The following is a 6293-nucleotide window of genomic DNA, read 5'->3' as shown; positions in this document are numbered from 1 at the left end:
GGTATCTAGAAAATACCAAAGACTTCATCACTTGGTATCTGTCAGCAAAATACCAGACATGAAATGCTGAGACAGAGTCCTGGGATGCCAGGGATCAAACTGATGGGCTGCATGCAAGGCAAGCAAGCATGTAGGAAATCTTTCCCACTGAATTCGCATCTAATTCAACAAGATGGAAGTCACTCTGAAGACAAACCTTTCAAATGCAAAGCAGGTAGCAAAACTTTTCCACGAAAGTCATGCAGAATTCAGCAATACCAAATTCATACAGTATGAAATTCTAGGGGTGTAAAGCATGTAGGAAATCTTTCCCACTGTAATCTTACCTAATTCAACAATATGGAAGTCACTCTGACGAAAAACCTTATCAATGTAAAGCAAGTACTAAAAATTTCTTACTAGAGTTATGTAGAATTCAACAATATCAAATTCATACAGTAAGAAATCTGAGGGGTGTAAAGTATGTAGGAAATCTTTCCCACTAAAATTATATCTAACACAACAATATCGAATTTAAACAGGTGAGAAACCTCACGAAAGTCACAACTAAGTCAACAATATTAAATTGTTACAGGTAAGAAACTCCATGAATTTTAAAGGAGTAGGTAGGAAAATGTACCCAAAAAATCCTATATATTTCAATTAAAAAATAAAAAAGAGGGAAATTATGGAATCCTCCAGTACAATTGGCAGGCTTCCAAACATGGACCAATCCTGCTGGTCTTCTTCCCACTGTCCTTGGGTGGTACCTTGTTTCCTTACACCTCAAATAGGTTAGAGTCCCTGATGAACCCCTTTTTCTATGATTCTCTTCACTTAGCAGAACTCCATCCAATCACATGGAAGGTACAGCATTTTCTCTCTGCATTTGGACCAATCCCACCCCAGTCCAGCCCACACAGTGCTCAGGGCTTACTCTTGGCTATGCACTCAGGCAACTATACGGATGTCTTGGACCAAACCCGGTTGATCACATACAGGGGAAGAATCTTACCGGATGCACAATCGCTCTAGCCCTAGAAATACTCATGCATAAGTGAGTATCCTCAAAATTCTAGTGGCTTTTACCCAATCAGATCAAGCCTCCCCAGAAGAATCTAACATCTTAACTTCCGAGTTGTTCTCTTGCTAGAATCTGACAGACACATATATCGGGAAAATAGTGTATTCCAGGCAAGTGAAAGATCAGGAAAATTCAAGTCAAAATCGCAAAAGGATTATCAGTTGCTATCTGTCTGCAAGATATTAAGAAAATATCAAACACTAATCACCTGGTAACTCTCAGCAAAATACCAAACATCAAATGCTGAGACAGAGTACAAGGATGCCAGGGATCAAACTGATGGGCTGCATGCAAAGCAAGCAAGCATGTAGGAAATCTTTCCCACTGAAATCGCATCTAATTCAACAATATCGAAGACACTCAGAAGATAAACATTTCAAATGTGAAACAGGTAGCAAAACATTCCCAGGAAAGTCATGCAGAATTCAGCAATATCAAATTCATGTAGTACAATATTCTCTGGGTGTAAATCAGAAACAGAAACATGACACAAAACCCCATAACCATTCTCTCTCTCAATGTCAACGGTCTAAATTCACCAGTTAAGAGACACAGAGTGGCAAAATGGATACAGAGACAGAACCCAACATTCTGCTGCCTACAAGAAACTCACCTCAACAGCCAGAGCAAACACAGACTCAAAGTCAAAGGATGGAATACAATCCTGCAAGCAAACAACTCCCTCAAAAAAGCTGGGGTGGCCATACTAGTATCTGACAACATTAATTTCACCTTGAAAAAGATTAGAAGGGACAGTGAAGGCTATTTTCTCTTCATCAAGGGATACGTACAACAGGAAGAAATCACACTCTTAAATGTATACGCACCTAATGAGGGAACAGCTAAATATTTAAAACAACTACTAACAGATTTTAAGGAGGACATCACTACCAACACAATAGTACTTGGAGACTTCAACATCGCCTTATCACCTCTGGATAGATCAACACGAACAAAACCCAGCAAGGAATTATTGGCTTTGAAAGAAGTAATAGAAGAGAAAGGGCTTATGGACTTATACAGGGCTTTACACCCCAAAAAGAAAGAATACACATTCTTCTCCAGTGCGCACGGAACATTTTCCAAAATAGACCATGTGCTAGGACACAAAACACACCTCAACAGAATCAAGAAGATAGAAATAGTATCAGCCATCTTTTCAGACCATGATGCACTGAGGATAGAAGTGAATCACACACAGACACGGAGAACCAAATCAAACACCTGGAAATTAAACAACTCGATGCTGAACAATGAGTGGGTCAGGAACGAAGTCAAGGATGAAATCAAAAGATACCTGGAAACAAATGAGAATGAAGACACAAACTACCAGAACTTATGGGATGCAGCGAAAGCTGTATTAAGGGGGAAATTTATAGCTCTGCAAGCCTATCTTAAGTCGATAGAAACGATGCACATAAACAATTTGACCTCACAGCTCAAGACCTTAGAAAAGGATCAACAGAAAGAGCCTAAATCAGGCAGAAGGAAAGAGATCATAAAACTTAGAGCAGAAATCAACGACATGGAAAACAAAGAAACAATCCGAAAGATCAATGAAACCAAGAGCTGGTTCTTCGAGAAAATAAATAAGATAGATAAACCACTAGCAACACTCACAAAGAAACAGAGAGAGAGAACCCTAATAAATCGAATCAGAAATAAGAATGGGGATATCACAACAGAAACTAAAGAAATTCAAGAGATCATCAGAGACTACTTTGAAAGTCTCTATGCCACGAAACACGAGAACCTAGAAGAAATGGATAAATTCCTGGATCTCTACCATCTCCCAAAGCTGAATCAAGAAGATATAGAGTACCTGAATAGACCCATTCACATCAAGGAAATTGAAACTGTAATCAAAAGTCTTCCCAAAAACAAAAGCCCAGGCCCAGATGGATTTACTAGCGAATTTTTCCAAACATTTAAAGAGGACCTATTGCCAATTCTTCTCAAGCTTTTCCAGGAAATTGAAAAAACAGAAACTCTCCCAAACAGCTTCTATGAAGCCCATATCTCTCTAATACCAAAAGGAAACAAAGACACCACAAGAAAAGAAAACTACAGGCCAATATCCCTGATGAACACGGATGCGAAGATTCTCAACAAAATACTAGCCAATAGAATACAACAACTCATCAAAAAGATCATACATCATGACCAAGTAGGATTCATCCCAGGGATGCAAGGATGGTTCAACATTCGGAAATCAATCAACATAATCCATCATATCAACAAAAGAAAAGATAAAAATCATATGATCATATCAATAGACGCAGAGAAAGCTTTTGACAAGATCCAGCACCCATTCATGATGAAAACCCTTGCCAAAATGGGGATAGAGGGGACTTTCCTCAATATAGTTAAAGCCATCTACCACAAACCTACAGCAAACATCATCCTCAATGGGGAAAAACTGAGACCCTTCCCCCTAAGGTCAGGGACGAGACAAGGATGCCCACTCTCTCCACTACTGTTCAATATAGTACTGGAAGTACTTGCAATAGCGATTAGGCAAGAAAAAGATATTAAGGGCATCCAGATAGGGAAAGAAGAAATTAAGCTCTCACTATTCGCAGATGACATGATACTATACTTAGAGAACCCTAAAACCTCTACCAAGAAACTCCTAGAAACAATAGGCTTGTATAGTAAAGTGGCAGGCTATAAAATCAATACCCAAAAATCCATGGCATTCCTATACGCAAATAGTGAAAGAGAAGCAAGTGACATCAAGAAAACAATCCCATTCACAATTGTGCCCCAGAAAATCAAGTATCTAGGAATCAGCTTAACTAAGGAAGTAAAGGACCTGTACAAGGAAAACTACAAAACGCTACTTCAGGAAATAAAAGAGGACACGAGGAAATGGAAAAATATCCCCTGTTCATGGATGGGGAGAATCAACATCATCAAAATGGCAATACTTCCCAAAGCACTATACAAATTCAATGCAATCCCTATAAGGATACCCATGACATTCTTCAAAGAAATGGAGCAAACACTCCTGAAATTTATATGGAACAATAAGCCCCCACGAATAGCTAAAGCAATTCTTGGGAAAAAGAAAATGGGAGGAATCAACCTCCCTAACTTCAAACTCTACTACAAGGCAGTAATAATTAAAACAGCATGGTACTGGAACAAAAGCAGAGCTGCAGACCAATGGAACAGAGTTGAATATACTGACATTTCCTCCCAAACATATAATCATCTAATTTTTGATAAGGGGGCAAGAAAAGTGAAATGGAGCAGGGAAAGCCTCTTCAACAAACTGTGCTGGCAAAATTGGACGGCTACATGCAAAAAAGTGGGCTCAGATCTCTGCCTAACACCATGCACAAAAGTAAGATCAAAATGGATTTATGACCTCAACATCAGACCAGAATCCATAATGTTTATTGAAGACAAAGTCGGCAAAACTCTCCATGATATTGAAGCTAATGGTATCTTCAAAGATGTCACGCCACTGGCTGAGCAAGTGAAAACAGAGATAGACAAATGGGACTATCTTAAACTAAGAAGCTTCTGCACCTCCAAAGAAACAGTGACCAAAATACAAAGACAGCCTACAGAATGGGAAAGGATATTCACCAAGTACACATCCGACAAGGGGTTGATATCAAGGATATACAAGGTACTGGTTAAACTCCACAAGAAGAAATCACCCAACCCCATCAAAAAATGGGGTGAGGAAATGAACAGAAACTTTCGCAAAGAAGAAATTCGAATGGCAAAAAGGCACATGAGAAAATGCTCTACATCACTAATCATCAGAGAGATGCAGATCAAAACCACAATGAGATATCATTTCACACCACAGAGACTGGCCCACATCCACAAGAACAAAAGCAACCGGTGCTGGCGCGGATGTGGCGAGAAAGGGACCCTCCTTCACTGCTGGTGGGAATGCCGGCTGGTCCAACCCTTTTGGAAAACAGTATGGACGACTCTCAAAAAATTAGAATTTGATCTGCCATTTGACCCAGCTATAGCACTCCTGGGAATATATCCCAGAGAGGCAAAAAGGTATAGTCAAAGTGACATCTGCAATTGTTTGTTCATTGCAGCACTCTTTACAATAGCCAGAATCTGGAAAAAACCTGAGTGCCCAAGAACAGATGACTGGTTAAAGAAACTTTGGTACATTTACACAATGGAGTACTATGTAGCTGTTAGAAAAGATGAAGTTATGAAATTTACATACAAGTGGTACTACATGGAAAGTATCATGTTAAGCGAAATGAGTCAGAAAGAGCGGGATAGACACAGAAAGATTGCATTCATCTGGGGAACATAAAGCAACAAAAAGTGAGAGTGACACACAGGAATGGCTGAGATTAGTACCAGGAATTTTGCCCCATGAATGGAAGGCCAGCCACAGGCTCTAGGTGAAAAGGAAGCTCAGATAGAGAAGAGATTACCAAATGAAGGGTGTTGTGAGGGCCCTCCCAGGGTGGGAGAAGCATGCTAAAAGTAGTCGATAGACCAAACATGATTGCCACTCAAAGCCTCTCTTGCAAAACACAGTACCCAAAAGAAGAGAGAGAGAACAAGGGGGAATACCCTGCCACAGAGGCAGGATGGGACGGGGGGGGGGGATGAGGGGGGGGGATGCTGGGACCCATGGGGATGGATGACGGGCACTGGTGGAGGTATGGGGACTTGATCATTGTATAACTGAAACCCAAGCACAAAATTTGTAAGCCTATAACTGTACCTCATGGTTTTTCACTAATAAAAAAAAAATATATAAAAAAAAAAAAAAAAAAAAAAGAAACCCCATGAATTTCCTCTTCTGAATTTGGGAACAATCCCAGCCGGGTCGACTGCACCATCTGCTCGGGGCTTACTCTTGACTCTGCACTCAGGCAACTATATGGATGCCACGGACCAAAACCGGTTGACCATAGATAGGGGAAGCATCATACCTCATGCACATTTGCTCCAGCCCTAGAAATACCCTTGTATAAGTGAGTAACCTCAAAATTCTGGTGGGCTTACCCAAGCAGATCAAGCCTCTCCAGAAGAAGCTAACATCTTAACTTCCGAGTTGTTCTCTTGCTAGAATATGGCAGACACATATATTGGGAAAATAGTATATTCCAGGCAAGTGAAAGATCAGGGCAATGCAAGTCAAAACTTCAAGAGGCTTATCACCTGGTATCTGCCTGCAAGTGACCCAGTAACAAACACATATCACTTGATATCTATCAGGAAAATACCA

The sequence above is a fragment of the Sorex fumeus genome, unplaced genomic scaffold, assembly GCF_029834395.1.
Source record: "Sorex fumeus unplaced genomic scaffold, SorFum_2.1 ptg000236l, whole genome shotgun sequence".
NCBI classification, from domain to species: Eukaryota; Metazoa; Chordata; class Mammalia; order Eulipotyphla; family Soricidae; genus Sorex; species Sorex fumeus.
The sequence above is the reverse complement of the archived record's forward strand: the minus strand, read 5'-3'. Positions refer to the sequence as shown.